Genomic DNA, 23,215 nt, shown 5'->3' with positions numbered 1-23,215 from the left:
CCACTATGTAAAGAAATTCAAAGAAAAGAACTACATGATCATTTCATTAGATGCTGAGAAACCATTTGACAAAATTTAACACACCTTCATGTTAAAACTCTTGGAAAATCAGGAACTCAAGATTCATACCTAAATACAGTAAAAACATATACAGCAAACCAGTAGCCAAAATCAAAATAATTGAGAGAAACTTGAAACAATCTCACTGAAGTCAGGGACTAGATAAGGCTGCCCACTTCCTCCCTACTTATTCAATATAGTACTTGAAGTCCTAGCCAGAGCAATCAGAAAACAAAGGGGGACAATGGGATACAAATTGGGAAGGGAGTAGTCAAAATATCGCTATTTGCAAATGATATAATAGTATACATAAGTGACGACCAGAGAAGTACTAAGCCTGATAAACAACTTCAGTAAAGTGCCTGCATATAAAATTAATTCAAACACATCAGTAGCCTTACTCAAAGGATAAACAGGATGAGAAAGAAATTAGGGAAATGACACAATTCACAATAGCCACAAATAATACAAAATACATTGTTGTGACTCTAACCAAGCAAGTGAAAGAACTAAATGACAAGAACTTCAAGTCTCTGGAGAAAGAAATTGTAGAAAATCTCAGAAGATGGAAGGACCTTCCTAGTTCATGTATTGGCATGATTAATATAGTAAAATGGTCATTTTGCCAAAAGCAATTTACAAATTTAATGCAATTCATCACAATTCCAACTCCATTCTTCATGGTGTTAGAAAGAGCAATTTCAAAATTTATTTGGAATAACAAAAAACCAAGGATAGGGAAAACTGTCTTCAACAATAAAAGAATTTCTGGGGGAATCACCATCCCTGACCTCAAGCTGTATTAAAGAGCAATAGTGCGAAAAACTCATGGTATTGGTACAGACCTGCAGGTAGATAAATGAAAAAGAATTGAAGATCCAGTAATGAACCCACACACCTGTGGTTAACTGATCTTTGAGAAAGTAGCTAAAAGAATCCAGTGGAAAACAAAGATAGCATTTTCATCAAATGTTAATGTATCAACTGGAGATCAGTGTGTAGAAGAATGCCAATTGATTCAATCTTATTACCCTTTACAAACTCAAGTCCAAGTGGATCAAGAAACTCCACATAAAACCAGATACACTGAAACTTAGAGAAGAAAACGTGAGGAAGAGCCTCGAACACATCTGGACTGGGGGAAATTTCCTGAACAGAACACCAATGGCTTATGCTATAAGATCCTGCGTCAACAAATGGAACCTCATAAGATAACAAAGCTTCTGTAAAGCAATGGTCCCTCTCATTAGGACGAAACAGCAGCCAACGGATTGGGAAAAGAACTTTACCAATCCTACATTTGATAGAGGACTAATATCCAATACATACAAAAATCTCAAGAAGTTATACCCCAGAGAGTCTTAAAACCCTATTACAAAATGAAGTACAGATCTAAAAAGGATTCTCAGCTGAGTAATATTGAATGACAGAGAAGTACCTAAAGAAATGTTTAACAGATTTAGTCATCAGGGAAATGCAAATCAAAACAATTCTGATATTCCACGTCACACCAGTTACAATGCTAAGATCAAAATCCCAGATGACAACATATGCTGTTGAATATGTGGATAAAGAGAAACACTCCTCCATTGCTGGTGGGATTGCAAGCTAGTACAGCCACTCTGGAAATTAGTCTGAAGATTCCTCAGAGAATTGGATATAGTATTACCTGAGGACCCAGCTATACCACTCCTGGACATATACCCAAATGATACTCCAACAAATAGCAAGGACACATGCTCCACTATGTTCATTGCAGCCTTACTTATAATAGTCAGAAGCTGGAAAGAACCCAGGTACCATTCAACAGAGGAATGGATACAGAAAATGTGGTACATCTACAGAATAGAGAACTACTAAGTTATTAAAAAAAATGACGTCCTGAAATTCATAGGCAAATAGATGCAACTAAAAATATTATCTTGATTGAGGTAACCCAATCATACATGGTATGCACTCACTGATAAGTTGATATTAGACCAAAAGCTCTAATTACCCAATATAGAATCTACAGACCACATGAAGCTCAAGAAGAAGGACTACCAAAATGAAGATGCTTCAGTCCTTCTTAAAAAGGGGAATAAAATAAGTCATAGGAGGAAAAAAAGATGACAAAGTTTGGAACAGAGATTGAAGGAATGACTATTCAGAACCTACCCTACCTGGGAGAACATATATATATATATATATATATATATATATATATATATATATATATATATATATATCACCAAATTGATGAAGCCAAGAAGTGAATGCTGACCAGAGCCTGATATTACTGTCTCTTGAGAGTCCTGAGAGGCTCATCCACATCATGACAAATACAAAGTGATTGGTAGCAGCAAACCATTGAACTGAGAACATGGTTCCCATTGGAAGAGTTAGGGAAAAAAATTGAAGGAGCTGAAGGTGCTTGCAACCCCATAGGAACAACAATACCAACCATCCAGAGCTCCCAGGGACTAAACCACAACCCAAACTGTGCACATGGACAGACTCATTCCAGCTAAGTATAGCAGAGGATGACCTTGATGGTCATCAATGGGAAGAGAATCTCAGTCCCGCCTAGGCTGGAACACCCCCCATTGTAAGGAAATGTCAGGACAGGAAGAGGGGCTTGTTAGGAAGGGGTATATTCTCATAGAAAAATGGGAGGGGGGATGAGATAGGGATCTTATGGATGGGAGACTGTGAAAGGGAATAATATTTGAAATGTAAATAAAAATATCCAATAAAGAAAGAAAAAAATTACAAAATAAAAGATAAAAAAGAACAACAGAAGCATATAGTAACAAGAACATATTGTAAATAATCACATAACATTTACAGAATGAAACCTATACCTTCCAAGCATCAGCTTCAAGACTTTCATTGAATGTTGTGCTACCATACTTCCTGAAGTAGTCCATGTCCATCTTGATCTCAGCTGTTCCCTCTCCTTTTCAATGATATTTATATTTTAAAATTACAAAGCCCTTCCTGTTCCATTTGATTATCTTCGACCAACGACAACTAGAACATTCTTTATCCAGAGAGGATGCAGAACTGAGTATAGAACTAATATTTCATTGGGTAGAGCTTAACACATTTTTGTTTTGACATTGAGCATGGCAGTCAACAGAAATAGTGATGGATAAGTAGATGAGGACCATATTCTGAACCACAAGTGGAGAGAGAAAGAGAGAGAGAGAGAGAGAGAGAGAGAGACAAAGAGCCTCAGAGAGACAGAGAGAGACAGAGAGAGACAGAGACAGAGACAGGGAGAGAGACAGAGAGAGACTGTGGGCTTTGTGCTTTTGAAACCTCAAATTCTAACCCCATAATATAAATTTCATGATATAGAGCTATACCAATACAGGTTTCAAAATCACATACCAGGCACAGTGTATTCCTGCTACCTAAGCATCAGCTTGTTCTCTCAAATACTTCTCCAGCATTAAGCCTCCCATCCCTCTTGCCATGCTGTCCATCATGATAGTGAACTAAACCCTGAAATTATAAGGAAGCCTCTAAAGTAAATAAATAAATAAATAAATAAATAAATAAATTTCTATTATAATTATTGACTTAGTCTGGTGTCTCTAACACTAAAAGACGAAGGATGACTAACACAGAAGTCACTACTATATGCTGGGGTATTGTTTACCCAGCCCTGTCCATACTATTTATTGAAGGAATTTGGAAGACTTTGTGACTTTGGACCACAAAATTGGAGACTTTAAGTTGGCCATATTAGTGACAGTGAAGAAGACAGTGTTAAGGACAATTTAAACTTTGGGATGCCAGCAAAAGAAGTTTCAAAAGGAAAACTATTATAACTAAGAAGTGTAAAAATCATTTATTTTTTGTGAAATTTGGCAAAGAATGTGGTTATGTTTTGTCCTTAATCTAGAAATTTGCCTGAGGCTTAACTGAAGGGTTTTGGATTTAATGACATTGGCAGTAGATTTAAGATAGCATAATATTGACCGTGTTATGTGTTAATAGTGGTCACACTTATCCAGATAATGAAAAAACAAACTAGTTGAACAGAAAGAAATTAAAAATGTACAGTTTAAGTAGTAAAAGAGTGTCAAGAAATGAAATGTTGGAACCAAGTCCATTGTTGAAGGACATAAAAATTTAAAGAAAATACTAATACTAAATAAAATAAGGGCAACAGTGGTCTCAGGGTAAGAACCAGGCCCATTTAGCTTCCTATTGAATGGAAATTAAAGAGAGGTTCAAAAAGTAAAGGAAATCATGAAAACAGAAAGTTGATACAAATATATATGAATTAGGTAGGTAAGTTCCAACCCTAGCAAGCAGCTAAACTTGGAAGTTTTTGCCATGTTGATCTGGCATTAAAGTCAAAAATATAAGAAAGGGGCTATAGGCCATTCTTCTATGTAAGGCTAAGAGTGTATCAGCAATGTCCCCTACATGATGATCCAAAAAGGTAATTGTGTGAAGAAGCTATAAGTATGAAACAAGTGTTGTATACCACAGTATGTTGGTGATTCATGGGTAGTGGGACAACTGCCAAGGAAAGATGATTGTGGACATATGATAGAAAAAAGAAATTTATTGTAGTCAACAATACTGAAAAGCCTAGAGTTCTGAAGAATTCTTTGACTTCAGATATGGAGATAGAGAATTTGGAGTTTGCTCTGCTTTTGATTTTGCTTTGGTCCAGTGTTTCCTCACTATGCTCCCTTTCTTCTTTTGAAATGATAATGTGTAATAAGTGCTTTTTGCATATTAGAAATACGTGATCTGCTTTTTGATGTTTTCCTTTATGGGGGTTTTAAAGTTAAGAGAATGCAATGAGTTTCAGAAAAGACTTTGAACTGTGGACTTTTAAACAGAGTTGAAAGTGAAAGACTATGGGGAATTTTGAGTTTCAACTGAATGAACATTGGCTAAAAGCGTTTGGGTAACAGGGAGTACAGTGTGGTGGTTTGAATGAAAATGGTTTCCACAGGCACACATATTTGAATGCTTAGTCATCAAGGACCAGGAACAGCATTTATTAGAAAAGAATGATTAGGTATGGCATTGTGTACATAGGTGTGACCTTTTTGGAGGACTTCTGTCACTAGGGTTAAGCTTTGAGGTTTCAAAAGCCCATGCTAGGCCTAGTCGCTCTTTCTGCCTGATGTTTATGGATTGGGATGTAGCTCTCAATTACTTCTCCAGCACCATGCCTGACATGCCTATCATGCTCCCTGCTATGACAGATATGGATTATGCCTCTGAAATGATAAGCAATCCACAATTAATTATTTGTTTAATAATAGTTGATTTCATCATGGTGTCTCTTCAAAGCAGTAGAACAAAAAGTTATACATATTCCACAATAAGATGAATATACACAAGACATCTAGTATTCTCATTGTAGACTTTGAATAAAACCTTATGAGACATGTAAAATGCATGAATTGGATAGATCTCAACTTTTGTAAGAATTAAATAGCTTTTATGTTCTATACACACATACAGAAAGTCAGAGAGACAGATACAGGGAGACAGACAGAGATAAAATAAATTAGCAACTATGTGAGATAATGTGTATGCTAGTTACTTTGACTGTAACAACAATTGCAATATAAAGATATCAAAACACAATATTGTTATATATTGATTTCCTCCAAATTAAAATCTGTTCTTTTTGAAGGAGCAGGAACAGTACTGCAAGCCAGGTCCATCACCAGTCTTTCCACCTCAACCTAGTTAAGAAACACCCTCCCAAGTATGCCCACAGGTCAAGCTAGTCTTTACAATTTCTCATTGATATGATAATTCTCTTGTGCTAATCCCACAATCCAAAACAACTGTCATGAAGACTTTAATAGGTTAGAATTGGCTTAAGTAGTCCACCCTGTCTATGGCCAAAGCAGTGTCATATCTTGATTAATTTTTACATTTAACTTAAATTTTCATTCTTCATTTTTATATCAAAAAATTTATTGAAATAAAATCCCTAAAGATACAATAGTGGCATTCATATCATGGTGGTTAAAACCTGTCTAATTGGACCGAGAAACCACACCACAGGAGAGAATCCATGACTGGTCCTGGAAACTTAACATACTACTTGGGGCTAATGTGGTCTTAGATCTTAGAGGGGATAATCATTAATAAATATAGCTCTAACCCCTCATCAAAGCATCTATTTTTTGCAATAGATGAAGGTTGCTATAAAAAGCTAAAGTTAATAAAAATGCAGAAAAAACTGACTGTGAGTTTCCCAGTCTGAGTTGATACATACATAACCTCAAGAAAGAATTGTAAAAGATTGGGAAAATGATTGTAAGAGAATGAGGACCAATAAGTATGCTGCAGAATACATGTCCTAGCTACAACAATGATTCTGTGTCCATGATACTTGAACAAAATATCTACCTAAAGAAGGTCTGAAAAAGAATAACACCAGTGGATATACTAACTTGGAAGGGAAAGAAATCTAGTGGTACTATGTTAGAAGAAACATTGCAGGCACTTAGAAGTGCAAATAGAGTTAGAATTAGTCTTTCCAGAGATAAATTTCCCTATGAGTTACCTAGTGTGAGATGGAGCTGAGGACCGAACCCAGGGCCTTTTGCTTGCTAGGCAAGCGCTCTACCACTGAGCTAAATCCCCAACCCCAGGGGCAAATATTTTGAAAGGGAACAAGGTGAGGTTAATACAGGGGACATTGCACGAAAGAGATAGAAGACAGACATTATGCAATTTTATTCCACTTAAAATTAATTTTTATCTGAATATGATCAGCAAAATTCTTATTATTATTTTATGTGTATGAGAGTATTGGCTGCAGGTACACACATGTACTATGTGTGTGCCTGATGGTTGCAACAACCAGATAAAAAAGCAGATCCTTTGTAACTGGAATTACAAACGGTTTAAACTCACATTTATTTGCTCTGAACCTAACTGAGGTCTTCTGAACACTCAAAAATTGATTTTAATTACTGGGGCATCCCTCTAGTCTCAATATATCAATCTCTTAATGTGATAAATGTTATTATGCTGAATGTATATCTCCTAGTTTACATTATCAAGTATATAAATATATCAAAGAAATAACTGACACTGTAGTCATATTTGATGATTTATGAATCCAGTTATATCAAACTTTTAGATCCTAAATTATTCACAATTCCAGATAATAGGAACTAGTATAAATGAACCAAGAAATACCTAAGTTACTTGCAGTTCATGAGGCATGATATGACAATTTCTAATGAAAATATTTCAGTAATAAAAGAGAAACATTTTTACAAGTATAAAGACATCTAAGAGCTAGACGAATTCTTTTGTAGTAGACTAATAATAAGACTTGCAGAAATAAGACACACTTATAATCCCAATACATGGAGTTTGATGCCAGGAAACTACCAGGTCAAGGACTGTCTCAATGTTATAAAAAATAATCAGTTTTTGTAAGTTAAGAGACCCTTTCACAAAAAGAAAAAAAGGTAAAGAAAAGTAAAGTGAAGTTGTGTAGGCAAGAAAAAAAGTGTTAGCAGGTTAATACAGTGCAAAGAAAATCAAGGTTAACTACTCACAGTACATTTCACTGTTTATAAATAAATTTAAAAGCAGTGTATTGTTGAAAATATTAACAATGATGACTATGAAGAGGTAATGTTCTTGCTAAATGTTGGATAAGTGGAAGAAGTACATTTCCCACTCCGCTTATCCTTTTACTATCCATTGCTATGCAATATATATTTGTAGTTCTACACTGGCATGTCAAAGTGCCCCAAGGCCCTGAGGAATTAAATGGAAATGAGGATTAATCTAATGCTTTTAGACCAGATGTACGGAACTCTATTCAAGTTGCTTGAAAAAAATGAATTTCAATTCAATGTTTAAATATCCATGTGAATATCATTACATTTTATTATAAATGAATTTATCATAAATACTCAAATAAATAACTGATATTAAAATGAGAGTAAATAATAGCACCCATGAGAAACTGAATTTGAAGAGCACTGACTTTCCAGGTGTTACTTGAAATCTATGAAATGTTGAATCTATGAATCACCAGTTACGATTATGGTATTATGATTCTATATGAAAATGTAGTAGGGCTAGTAACTCTAAGTAAACTATTTTCTATCTAGTGAATGATGTTACATGACATAGACATTATCCCAGAGAATAATCAAATATCTCAGTAAAACTAATCTCAAGAAGCAAAGCACTGTGCAACAACAAGAACCTGAAACTTCCATACGAAGCTGATGATATAGATTTTCCAAAGAACTCTTGCTGTGAAAAATAATTGAAAAATTTGTCAATTTTCTCACCTCTGTAGACATGTCATTTCACAGAAACCTCCAATATTTTCACAGTTGCTGATTCATTTTTTATTCAGTTCATTTAGTGAGAGGATTTAGCATACCCAGTGTTTTAGCTATTTCATTTTGCTTATATAAATATAATGTTTGTTTGAGTCAACCACTTCCCAAAGCTATTTCCCATATTAAGTATGATATATATATGTGTGTGTGTGTGTGTGTGTGTGTGTGTGTGTGTGTGTGTGTATATATGTGTGATAATATGTAAAATGTAAATGGGACATAGGTGATATATGGTTAAATATAAGCTAGGATCAAGATAAGGGTGTTTTTTATTAAATGTATATACACATTGAATTAAGATTAAATAATACATGCTGGATATATCACACATTATATACATAATATAAATTATTCATATTTTATCATTTAGTAATTACTTATAATATAAATATCAATATTTATATTGACATGCAATTATCAATAATTGTGTTTCCAAGATATCCTTCACCTGTGTATAATCAGTACAATTTTACTAAAAGTTTTATAGTCATATATACACAAAGGCATGTAATTTTTTGTCTTCTATCTTTACATGATAACATTACGAAATATAAAATCCCTGCTTTTAGAACACATTGAAATGATTGCTTGACTATAAAGGATGAAGTTGTGTCATAATTTTAAATAACTGTCTCCCAGAAATCCTTAAAGTCAACTTACTAATCTTCATACATCTCTTAATATAAAAACAAATATGGTGCACTTCTCTATTCTTCTTTATACTTACAAATAACTTGGAAAGTTTGCACTTTAAAATAAGTATTTTTACTCATTAAAAATTTGTAAATTTATTTTGGTTGAAAGTACTAAAGTAGAAATTTGTCCAGATATCCCCAGCCCCCAGATATATAAAATGTCTATAAAAATATGATGAAGTGTTTACTAAAACTGTAAATTTTAGTTGGAGAAAATAATAAAATACTTTATAAAGGAAGTGTTTATCATGCTAGTCCTGTTTGCACTGATACTCAGAACTAAAATTATTCATATAGGATATGTGTAGATATATATACAGAGAGATATAAATGATATAAATATAGATATATATATGCACATACATATTATTTCATGCTTATTATTAAAGACAAATCTATTTTTTTCTTTTAGTTTTTACCTTGGGATTTTTAACATAATTACAACACTTCTTTCTCCCTTTCTATTTTTTCCTCTAAATTATTTAATATATCCTATATCTCTCCTTAAAATTCAAGATCTCTGTTTATATTAATTGTTACCCAATATATATATATATATATACCCATATATATATATATATATATATATATATATATATATATATATATATATATTCAAACTACACCCTATGCAGTCTGTATAAAATTAATTGCATGTGTGTTTTCAGGATTGACCCTTGAGCAGGAATCTACCCATATGCTTGTTCTTCTTTGGGGAGGATCATCTCCCCTGCTCTCAGCTTTACTCAGTTTCATATAGATCTATTAGTTTTGTTTGTCATTCCAATCCTAACTAATTATGTTATAGGTTGGTATCCTTGTCCTTCTCCTGTCCTGGCTCCAGAAGGTAGCCTCTTAGATTCCATGTACCCACTCTTAGATATCTTGGCTATGGTCCCCCACACTGACTCCAGGGAAGACCCAACATAGACCCACACATCTATGGACACTTGATTCTTGACAAAGAAGTCAAAACCATACAATCAAAATAGAAAGCATCTTCAACAAATGGTACTATTCTAACTTGATGTCTGCTTTTGTAACATATTGTTAAGTATTTGTTTTAATACCAGTCCGGATGCAACTGTTGGCTTTGTTGATGATGCAGAACTATGTCCTTCATCTTTTTATAGAGCTGGTAAAGCAGGACTATGTCCCTTAGAACAGGAAACATTGTATTTTTAAAACTTAATTTACTTTACCATCTCCTTTCAGAAAATGACTTTCATTCTCAGTGAATAGAACCTGAAAATCTTGCTCCCCACAATGTGGGGGGGAGTAAATCTATAATTTTACTCTAGATTCTGATTTCTCTACTTCTAATTGAATGCATCATGACTCATGTGAAAACTGCATAATAAGTCATTTTGGTATGGCACAAACAATATATAGGATTGTACAGTTAATACTGTTGTCAGACATATGAGATGTTAAAATATCTTTACTATATTTCAAGATTATTTCCTATAAGCTGTTGAGGAAATGCTAGGAAAAGCTTAGAATCCATTTATTTTCAAATTTATATTATTATTCAGTTTTACATTAAAACTTTTGGACGTAATATACTTTTTACCAACCCCTTATCCCTGGCAGTTCTTATGAATCTTTCTACCCACCCAACATTATATTTTCTTTCTCTTTCAAAAAACACAAAATGAAAGTCAAAACAATGTACGAACCCAATAAAAGAAATGTCAAAACAACACAAAAACCCAACATTAAAACAGTTCTATTCATTCTTTGTTGGTCAACTACTCAGGGAATTAGGCCTGCCATGGACTATATTTATTATACCCAATGACAAGCCACTAAAGAAAATTTATATTTTCTATGTCAGTATCAGTTACAAATAGCATATAATTATAGCCAAAACCTTATTTCCACTTCCTCCTCATAGTCCTGGAATATTATCTGTTTTGAGCCTCTACAGGAATTATAGAATGCTGTCACAATCTCTGTGAAATCATGTGACATCATGTACATCAGTCTAGTTGTGTGTAGAAGACACTTTTACTAAAGTCATCTGTTGACTCTGTTTCGTCCAGTATTTTCACCTTTTTTTCTGAATACATCCTTAAGTCTTGAGGAGAGGGTTTATTTTTTAAAGGAATTCTATTAGGATGTAAGTGCTCCAAAGTCAACTATTCCAAATAAATTATTATCCAGTTACAGATATACATACTCATTATTATCTATGCAAGATCAAGCTCTCTGATTAAGGATGAGCAAGGGACTATTGTATGAATACACTAATGCATAAATGTTCCTGTAGCAAAAAACTGTATATTTGTCCTAGGACTATGTCCTATTAACATAGCTTGTCTCAGGTTGTTGGCCAATTCAGCATGTTCAGATAAATTTCTGCCATATTCAATATCTCTCATACTGCTTTTCATAAATGCAGTGCCAGAGTTCCTTATCTACAGTTAGGTTATAGCACCTTCTTTTTCTGTATAACTTTGTTAACATTTGTTATATCTTCATGTTTCAATTATGATCAACACAGCAGATTTGAGTTATTATCTTATTTTAGTGTATATTGGTCTTTCCTTGGGGAACAGTAGTCAAACTTCTCTTCATATAACTAAACACGTTTTTTTACATCCTTTGGAAAAAAATCAACAAATTTTCTATTTGTAAGTATGCGTGTGTCTCTGTGTATATGTGTTATGTGCGTGTATGTTTTGAGAGGAGAGAGATGGGGGAATGATTGGTAAGTGTGTATGTGTTTATACTGACCCTTTGGGAACATACAGAAGCCAGAAATTAACCATGAACTGTATCCTCCATTTAATCATTTATTTTGTCACATTACCTTTTAAACCTAGACCTGGGTATTTTAAGTAGCCTCTTTGGCTCACAAGTCCCCACAATGTATGTATTACCATAATACCTGAGTTACATATATACCAGGAAACACCTAACATGTACATGCATAAAGAGATATAAGCTCAGTTCCTTGTCTTTGCATGATATTTATTACCAACTGAGTTACCTTCCTGACTGCTTTGTCTACTATTTTAAAGAGTTATTAATTTTTATCTTACATGTGAGGGTTTTGCCTGCATGAACATCTGTACAACACAAACCCCATGCCCCCAAAATGTCTTCTGAAACTAGTATATATATCTTTATCCCTGCACAAGGAAAATTGTAGGCAGAAAATTTGTAAGTAGAAATTTTGGTAGCTTGATCAGTGAAGCCATCCCTGCATTGGAAGTCTTATACAAGTCATCTGGACCCATAGGTGCTCACTGAGACTGAATCACCAACTAGACAGTATGCAACTAGACAGTACTGACACCGATACATACATAACAGTTGTGAAGCTTGGTCTTCATGTGAGACTGATCGCTAACAGCAGAAGAAAGAGCTGTCTCTAACTTTGTTGCCTTCTTTTTGATTCCTTACCCTTAACTGCTTGCCTTGTCTAGCCTCAAAAGAAGAAAATGCACCCAGTCCTACTGTGCCTTGATATGCCAAGGCAGGTTGATATCCATGGAAGGTTCTCATTCGCTGAGGAAAAAGGAAGGTGATCAGAGGAGGAGAGATGAGAGAGGTACTGGGAGGAGAGAATGGATATGATGTTGTGAACAGGATGTAATATAAATAAATAAATTAATGAAAAAATAAATTGTAAAAAAGGCAGTAAACAGCACCATGGAAGTGACTAATGGTTAAGGATACAAAAGCATTTAACATTTAAAAACTGACATTTTCTTTAAATATGTACTATTTAATCACTTAATTTAATTACTAATAAATTTGATACATGAAGATGTGCATTTAAAATTTAAAAATTAATAGTGTACATTATAATTAATTATAACACTTATTTCTTTTGAAATCAATATAGAAAAATTTAAACAAATTGTTCCAAAATATTGCATAATATTGTATGAATAAAATGATCATGGTTATACTCAAAGAGGATAAAGATCACACAAAATGAAGAACAAACGTGTGTTACAACTCATCTCATTATTTTCAAAGCATGTTAATGTTAAACATTGTCATTTTAACATTTATTTATTTATTATATTGTGTTTTTTGAAAAATTTGAACTGTCTATGCTTGCTTACCTTGCAAATGGTTCATTAAGTGAAGATTTTCTCATAATTCAAAATAAACAATAGTTATGAGTCTTAAAATAATTCATAGTTCTAATGATAAAGTATAACTTAATGAATTTATACTTACTTTTAGCATATAGATCATAGTTAAATCTTTCAAAAGATAAGTGAAAAAGAAGGAATTTTCATATCTGACAGCTGTTGTAATTCTGGGCAGCCAGGAAGTTTCTCTACTCATTTTTCATCTGAATACTGCAATTCAATGTTGCTTTGATTATCACAGCTTTTAAGTAATAAGAACTTTGATTTATTTCATTTTTCATTGCATATTTTATGCATTTACATTTCAAATGTTATCAACTTTCCCAGTTTCCACCTGCCCCATTCTCCCCTCTCCCTGATTCTATGATGATGTTCTCCCACACACCAACCTTCTTCCAACTTAACAACCTCACTTTCCCATACACTGGGGAAAAGAGCTTTCTTAAGACTCAGGGCTTCTCCTATTGATGTCAGATGATTCTATCCTCTGCTACACATGCAGCTGGAACCATGGGTCATCTCATACATATTATTTGGTTGGTGGTTTAGTCCCTGAGAGTTCTGAGACGTCTGGTTGATTGATATTGTAGTTCTTTCTATGGGGTTGAAAACCCCTTAATCTTCTTCAATCCTTTCTCTAATTCCTCCATTGGCGTTCCCGTGTTCAGTCTGATACTTAGATGCAAGTATCCTCATCTGTGTCTCTAAGGCCCTGGCAGATGTTCTCAGTAGACAAACATGTCAGGCTCTTGTCAACAAGTACCTATTGGCATCAGCAATATTGACTGGGTTTGGAGGCTGCATATAGGATGGGTCCCCATGTGGGGCAGTCTCTGGATGACCTTTATTTCAATCTCTGCTCCACTCATTGTTCCTGTATTTCCTCCAGTGAGTATTTTGTTCTCCCTTCTAACATGGACTGATGAATCCACATTTTGATCTTCCTTCTTCTGGAGCTTCAAAATATCTGTGGATTGTATCTTAGGTAGCCTAAGCTTTGGGACTAATATCCACTTATCAGTAAGTGCATACCATGTGTGTTCTTTTGGGAAAATATCATTCAAGATGATAGGCACAGAGAGTGTATCCAAATTAAAAAAAAATCAGAAATGAAAAGGGAGACATAACAACAGAATCTTCGGAAATTCAAAAGATCATCAGATCCTACTACAAAAGTCTACATCCAACAAAAGTGGAAAATCTGGATGAAATGGACAATTTTCTAGAGAGATACCAGGTAACAAAGTTAATTCAAGATTAGAAAAACCATCTAAACAGTCCCATAACTACTATAGAAATGGAAGCAGTTATTAAAAGTCTTCCAACAAAAAAAGGCCCAGGACCAGATGGGTTTAGTCCAGAACTCTATCAGACCTTCATAGAAGATCTCATACCAATTCTGTCCAAATTATGCCACAAAATAGAAACAAAACAAAGAATTCTCAGTTGAAGAATATTGAGTGACTAAGAAGTACCTAAAGAAATATTCAACATCCTCAGTCATCAGAGAAATGCAAATCAAAACAACCTAGTGATTCCACTTCACACCAGTCAGAAAGACTAAGATCAAAGGCTCAGGTGACCGCAGATACTGACAAGGATGTGGAGAAAAAGGAACAATTCTCCATTTTTTGGTGGGATTGCAAACTGGTACAACAACACGGGAAATCAGTCTGAAGTTTCCTCAGAAATTTGGACATTGCACTACATGAGGACACAGCTATACCTCTCCTGGGCATATAACCAAAAGATGTTCTAACATACAACAAATACACATGCTCCACTATGTTCATAGAAGCCTTATACGTAAGAGCCAGAAGCTGGAAAAAACAGATGCCCTTCAACAGAGGAATGGATACAGCAAATGTGGTACATCTACACAATGGGCTACCCAGCTATCAAAATCAAAGACTCCATAAAATTCATAGACACACTGATGGAACTAGAAAATATCATCTTGAATGAGGTAAACCAATCACAAAAACAAACATAGTATGCATCACTGATAAATGGATATTATCCAAAAAGCTTGAATTATCCAAGATAAAAATCTGCAGATCACAGGAAGCTCTAGAAGGACGACCAAAGTGTGATGCTTCAGTCCTTCTTAAAAAGGGAAACTAAAATATCTATAGGAGGGGATATGGAGACAAAGTTTGGAGCAGAGGCTGAAGAAATGGCCATTTAGGGCCTGCCCTGTTAGGAGGCATAAAGGGACAAGCTAAAAACTAGCAGGTGAACATCCTGAGATATCCTGTCACACATTGTTATACTATCTGCAACCAGTTCTCCCTTATTAATCAAGGCTATAAGGGATTCATTTTAGGAAAAGTTCGTGATATTAAAAAGCATGATACTATTAAACACATATAACAATCATTGGGTATTAGAACATACCTTTGAAACAGATATCTGCAGATCTATGAAGATGTAATGTCTTGTAGTGATGCTACGTAAACAAATAAATGACTTAAGTCTTAATAATGGTTCTATAAGAATTCCTAAAATTATAACAGTGATTACTAACCTCTTTTAAATTGGAACTGCTATTAGACTATTAAGTCTTTTTCCTTATAGTCAAAGCTGCATTGAGAACTCTTCTAATTTCCCAAGTGTCACCAGTTAACTCTTAGATGGTAACCAGACTTTCTCCTATTCAGTGCACATTCCAAGAGGTTGTAAAACAATTAACCAAAGGTCATAAAAAGGGAACTAATGATTTATTATACGTGCTAGAACAGAGGATAAAATATTGACTGGGTTTATCTATACAAAACTTCACTAATAACTTAGTTATGGTTTTAAACCTTCAGTGAACTTGTGGAGCTGAGACAGGTGATAGATGTTTAGATAGGTAATTACTCCTAGTGGATATACAAGTAAACATTTTCTGTTGTAAACTTCTATTTCAATTTATGATTTGATTTTTTTGTCTGAACTTGTGATGGACTTTGTAGCATGTGACCATGTATTCTGAATGAAGTTTAAGTGCTGAAGAAAAAGAGAAGAGTCAGAATTTAGATGAGTCAGAATTGAGCTGAGAAGAACCAATCTAAGAGAGAAAATGAGCTGAGGAAAAGTTTTTAGACAGAACACTCTTTTAAAAGAATTGAACTAAAGAAGAACTTAGAAGTATAGGCATAGCATTGTGAGTGAGACATTGAGAGTAAGAGCATTATTGGGACATCAGAGCAGGAACAGGGAACAAGATTAGAAGGAGAACGCAGAATGGAATAACTTAGAGACTATAGGTAACATAAAATACTGAGAGAACAATGTGCAGAATGTACGCAGAAGGAGGGAAACAGAAAATGCAGAGCAGAAGGAGCAGGCAGGCTTCTCCTTTCCATGGAACAGAACTGGTCATTTCATAACAAGGCAGATTCAGTCTTATTAAAAGGAACAATCATTTTGTTTGTTTGCTAATTTGTTGTGTTTTTATAAGCTTGGGATTAATTCATTTAGCACTAAAAGGGTAGAAGCCTTTTCTTTCTCTATGCAATAAAAATTGGAGCTCATTTTTCTTCCAGAAAGAGCGGGTTCTTTCTGCACCAATGCTTGATGCTTGGCCTTTTGCTCCATATGCATATGTAAGTATGGATGTGTGTATAAGTATGTAATTGTGAGGATGTATGCATGTGTATGTATAAGAATGTAATTGTGAGAAATGTTGTAAGCTGGACCCTACAAATTTGAATGTACAAATGCACATTCACGAACCCCTATGTGAACTTATAAAAGTTTACGCATATTTGCCTATGAAAATGTTTTTTCTTCTGCAAGTGCTATTCACTTCTCTTGGTTAAGTAGAAGTTCATTGCTCCAATCTTTTCCCTAGCCTGAGAAGCAAGAGGCAAAGGGACAAAAGGAAAAAGGCTCTAACAATTAACCCTGTCCTTTATGTCCTGCTGTTTTAGAATGAGGTGCTAAGTGACAGAGACTGCAGTTTCTGACCTCAGAGGAACACAGAAGGCAGGTCAGCTACAGTAGCATAGAATAGTAACTTAGACATAGATAAGTAGATCAGCTATAGTAGCATAGCAACTTAGACTTAGATAAGTAGATCAGCTATAGTAGCATAGTAACTTAGACTTAGATAAGTAAACTTATTATTATACAGCAACCCTAGATATCTTGTAAGACAAAATCTTACCCCCTTATCTCATAAGGCAACGTGTTACCCTCAGCACATTCTCTTCCCCCTCTGCTGCCTCCAGAAAAACCAAGAAAAAGGAACCACTCCAGGGATGGACCCTGGCACTGCCCCACCTAGGAATCAAGCATATATATATATATATCTCCACCAAAACTAGCCAATATTGATGAAACTAAGAATGGCATGCTGATAGGAGCCTGATATAACTGTCTCCTGAGAGGCTCAGCCAGAGCTTGACAAATACAGAGGTGAATGCTATCAGGAAACCATTGTACTGAGAACAGGGTCCATGTTGGAGGAATTAGAGAAATGATTGAAGGAGCTGAAGGGATTTGCAACCTCATAAGAACAACAATACCGGGGTTGGGGATTTAGCTCAGTGGTAGAGCGCTTGCCTAGGAAGCGCAAGGCCCTGGGTTCGGTCCCCGCTCAGAAAAAAAGAAAAAAAAAAAAAAAGAACAACAATACCAACCAACCAGAGCTTCCAAGGACTAAACCACTGCCAAAAGTCTACTCATGGATAAACCCACAGCTCCAACTGCATATGCAGCAGAAGATGGACTTGTTGGGTACCAATAGGAGGAGAAGTCCTTGTTCCTGTTAAGGTTGGACCCAGGGTAGGGGAATGAGGTGGGAAGTGGGGTAGTTGTGGAGGGGAAGCACCCTTCTAGAAGAAGGGAGGAGGATGGGATAGGGGGCTTATAGATGGGAAACCGGGAAAGGGAATAACATTTAATATGGAATTTGAAAATATCTAAATAAAAAAAAATAAGCATAATTTGTTGTTTTGATGGGGTTGCAAGCCCTTCAATGCTTTGTTTCATGGGATTCCCAGGTGAAGGACTGTCCATTCCTTCAGTCTCTGCTCCAAACTTTGTGTCAATATCCACTTCTATGAATAATTTTGTACCCCCTTTTAAGAAGGGCTGAAGAATCCACATATTGATCATTCTTCTTGAGCTTCCTGTGGTCTGTGGATTGTATCTTGGGTAAGTAGAGCTTTGGGGCTAATCTCCATTTATCAGTGAGTGTATACCATGCGTGGTTTTTGTGATTTGGTTACCTCACTTAGGATAATATTTTCTGGTTCCATCCATTTGCCTATGAATTTCATGAAGTCACTGTTTTGATAACTGAGTCATACACCATTGTGTAGATGTACCACAATTTCTATATCCATTCCTCTGTTGATGGGCATCTGAATTCTTTCTAGCTTCTGACTATTATAAATAAGGCAGCTATGAACATAGTAGAGTATATGTCTTTGTGGTATGTTGGAGCATGATTTGGCTATTGCCCATGAGTGGTATATCTGGATCTTCAGGTAGTGTAATGTCCAATTTTCTGAGGAACCACAAGAATGATTTCCAGAGGGGTTGTACCAGAATGTAATCCAACCAACAATGGAGGAGTGTTCCTCTTTATCCACCTCCTTGCCAGCTTCTGTTGTTACTTGAGTTTTTATCTTAGCCATTTTGACTGGTGTGTGGTGGAATCTCAGCATTGTTTTGATTTGCATTTCCCTGATGACTAACGATGTTGAACCATTTTTTTAAGGTACTTTTCAGCCATTCATTATTCCTCTGCTGAAAATTCTTTGTTTAGCTCTGTACCTTATTTTGTAATAGAGTTATTTGGCTCTTTGGAGCCAAATTTATATATACTGAATTTTAGCCCTCTTTTGGTATAGGATTGGTAAAGATATTTTTCTCAAACTCTTGGTTGTCATTTGCCCTAATGACAGTGTTCTTTGCCTTACAGAAGAAGCTTTGCAATTTTATGAGGTCCCATTTGTTGATTGGTGATCTTAGAGCATAAACCACTGGAGTTTGGTTCAGGAAATTTTCCCCAGTGCCCATGTGTTCGAGGCTCTTCCCCAATTTTTCTTCTATTAGATTGAGTGTATCTGGTTTTATGAAGAAGTCCTTGATCCACTTGCATTTATGCTTTGCATAAGGCTATATGGATTGGTTGGTTTGCATTCTTTTATATGCTGACCTCCAGACCTCCAGTTGAACCAGCACCATTTGTTGAAAATTCTCTTTTCTCCCACACTGGATGGTTTTTAGCTCCTTTGTCAAAGTTCAACTGTCCATAGGTGTTTGGGTTCATTTCTGAGTCTTCAATTCTATTCAATTGATCTACTTGCCTATCTCTGTACCAATGTCATAGAGTTATTAAAAAAAAAAACCCAAAACTATTGCTTTGTAATACAGCTTGAATCAGGGAAGATGATTCCCCCAGAAGTTCTTTTATTGTTAAGGGTAGTTTTCCCTTGTGTTCTGTTGTTACTCCAAATTAATTTTTAAATTGTTCTTTCTAACTCTAAGAAGAATTGAGTTGAAATTTTGATGAGGATTGCATTGAATCTGTAGATTACTTTTATAAAATGGCCATTTTACTATTTTTATCCTGTCAATCTATGAACATGGGAAGTCTTTCCATATTCTGAGATCTTCTTCAGATTCTTTCTTCAGAGACTTGAATTCCTTCTCATACAAATCTTGCACTTACTTGATAAGAGTCACAACAAGGTATTTTATGCTATTTATGGCTATTGTGTAGGGTATCATTTCCCTAATTTCTTTCTCAGCCTGTTTATCCTTTGAGTGCAGGAAGGCTACTGATTTGTTTGAGTTAATTTTATATCCAGCCACTTTGGTGAACTTGTTTAGTAGTTTTCTGGTGAAAAACGTTTGTGGTCACTAAAGTATATTATTTTATTATGAGCAAATAGTGATATTTTGACTTCTTCCTTCCAATTTTGTATCCCTTTGTTCTCCTTTTGTTATTTGATTGCTCTAGCTAGGACTTCAAGTACTATACAAAATAAGTAGGAAGAGAGTGGGCAACCTTGTCTAGTCCCCAATTTTAGTGGGATTGGTTCAAGTTTCCCTCTGTTTAGTTTGATGTTGGCTACTGGTTTGCTGTATAGTGCTTTTACTATGTTTAGGAATGGACCTTGAGTTCCTGATTTTTCCAAGACTTTTATTATGAAGGGGTGTTGAATTTTGTCAAATGCTTTCTCAGCTTCTAATGAGATAATCATGTCATTTTTTTCTTTGAATTTGTTTACATGATTACTTTCATGGATTTCCTTAAATTGAAACTTTCCTGCATCTCTCAGGTGAAGCTTACTTGATCATGATGGATAATCATTTTGATGAGTTCTTGGATTCAGGCTGCAAGAATTTTTTAAGTATTTTTGTATGGGTATTCATAATGGAAATTGGTCTGAAATTCTCTTTCTTTGTTAGGTCTTGGTGTGGTTTAGGTATAAGCAAAATTATGACTTCATAGAAGGAATTGGGTAGTGCTCCTTCCGTTTCTATTTTTTTGGCATAATTTGGACAGTATTAGTATAATGTCTTCTTTGAATATCTGATAGAATTCTGCACAAAATCCATCTGGTTCTGGGCATTTCTTGGTTGGGAGACTTAATAAATGCTTCTATCTCTTTAGGAGTTATAGGACTGTTTAGATGGTTTATTTGACCTTGAGTTAATTTTTTGTACCTGGCATCTGTGTAGGAAATTGTCCATTTCATACAGATTTTCCACTTTTGTTGAATATAGGCTTTATAGTAAGATCTGATGATTTTTTGACTTTCCTCAGATTCTGTCGTTATATCTCTCCTTTCATTTCTGATTTTGTTAATTTGGATACATTTTCTGTGCCCTCTGTTTAGTCTGGCTAAGACTTTATACATCATGTTGATTTTCTCAGAGAACCAACTCCTGGTTTTGTGATTAGCTGTATGGTTCTCTTTGTTTCTACTTGTTTGATTTCACCCCTGAGCTTGATTATTTCCTGGCTTTTACTTCTCTTGAGTGTATTCACTTCTTTTTGCTAAAGAGCTTTTAGATGTGCTGTCAATCTGCTAATGTATGCTCTTTCCAGTTTCTTTTTGGAGGCACTCAGAGCTATGAGTTTTCCTCTTAGCACTGCTTTCATTGTGCCTCATAAGTTTATGTGTGTTGTGCCCTCCTTTTTGTTAAATTTTAAAACGTCTTTTATTTTTTTCCTTATTTTATCCTTGACAAAGTTAGCATTGAGTACAGCATTGTGCAACTACCATATATATCTGGGCTTTCTGTCATTATTGTTGTTATTAAAGAACAGCTTTGGTCGTGGTGATTTGATAGGATTCTTGGGATTACTTCAATCTTATGGTATGTGTTGAGGCCTGTATTGTGACCAAATATATGGTATTTTGGAGAAATTACCATGATGTGTTGAGAAGAAGTTATATTCTTTTGTTTTAGGAGGAAATGTTCTATAAATGTCTGTCGAATCCATTTGGTTCAAAACTTCTGTAAGTTTCACTATGCCTATGTTAGTTTCTGATTCCATGAACTGTCCATTGATGAGAGAGTGGAGTTGAAATCTCCCACTGTTTTTGTTTGAAGTGTAATGTGTACCCTGAGCTTTAGTAAGCTTTCTTTTACGAATGAAATTGCCCTTGCCTTGGAACACAGATATTCAGGATTGAGAGTTCATATTGGCGGAATTTTCCCTTCATGAATAGAAAATGTCCTTCCTTATCTTTTTTGATAACTTTTGATTGTAAGTCGCTTTTATTTAATATTAGAATGCCTACTCCATCTTGTTTCTTCAGATCATTTGCTCAGAAAATTTTGTTTCTAGCCTTTTACTCTGAGGTAGTGTCTGTTTTTATCACTGAGGTGTGTTCCCTATATACAGCAAAAGGATGTTTAAAGTCTATGTGTTTTCTTTTGTTTTGTTTTGTTTTTGTGGTTTTTCTTCGTTTTGTGGGGGGACTGAGTCCATTGATCTTATGAGATATTAAGGAATAGTGATTATTGTTTCCTGTTATTTTTGCTGTTAGAGATGGAATTGTTTGTGTGGCTCTCTTCTTTTGGTTTCATCACAAGGAGTTTACTTTCTTGTTTTTTCTAAGGCGATGTTTCCCTCCTGGTGTTGGAGATTTCCATCTATTACCCTTCATAGGGCTGGATTTGTAGGAAGATATTGTGTAAATTTGGTTTTGTCATGGATTATCGTGGTTTCTCCATCTCTGCTAATTGATAGTTTTGCTGGATATAGTACACTGGGCTGGCATTTGTTTTCTTTTAGGTTCAGCATGCCATTTACCCAGGATCACCGTCTCTGGTGAAAAGTCTGATGTAATTCTGATAGGTCTGCCTTTATATGTTACTTGACCTTTTCCCCTTATTTCTTTTAATATTCTTTCTTTGTTTTGTGTGTTCAGTTTTTTGGCCATCATGTGATAGGAAGAATTTCATTTCTGGTACAATGTATTTAGAGTTTATAGGCTCCTTATATGTTTATGGGCATCTCTTTCTTTAGGTTAGGGAAGTTTTCTTCTATAATTTTGTTGAAGATATTTACTGGACCTTTGTGTTACAAGTCTTTGCTTTCTTTTATACCTAATATCCTTAGGTTTGATTTTCTTATTGTGTCTTGGATTTCCTGGATGTTTTGGGTTAAGAGGTTTTGCTTTTTATATTATCTTTGAAAGTTGTATCAATGTTTTCTCTGGTCCTTCTGCCCCTGAGATTCTCTCTTCTATCTTTTGTATGATGTTGGTGGTGCTTATAACTGTGACACCGTTTCCCTTTTTTAGGTTTGATATCTCCATGTTTGTCTCCCTTTCTGCTTTCTTTATTGCTTTTATTTCCATTTTTTTTTATCCATGATGGTTTTGTTCAATTCTGTCACCTGTTTTTGTGTTTTCCTGTAATCCTTTAAGGAATTTTTGTATTTCCTTTAAAGTCTTCTACTTGTCTACCTGTCTTTTCCTGTATTTCTTTAAGGGAGTTATTTATGCCCTTCTTAAAGTCTGCTATCATC

This window comes from Rattus rattus, chromosome 10 (assembly GCF_011064425.1).
Source record: "Rattus rattus isolate New Zealand chromosome 10, Rrattus_CSIRO_v1, whole genome shotgun sequence".
Classification (NCBI taxonomy): Eukaryota; Metazoa; Chordata; class Mammalia; order Rodentia; family Muridae; genus Rattus; species Rattus rattus.
This window is presented reverse-complemented; position numbering follows the sequence as displayed.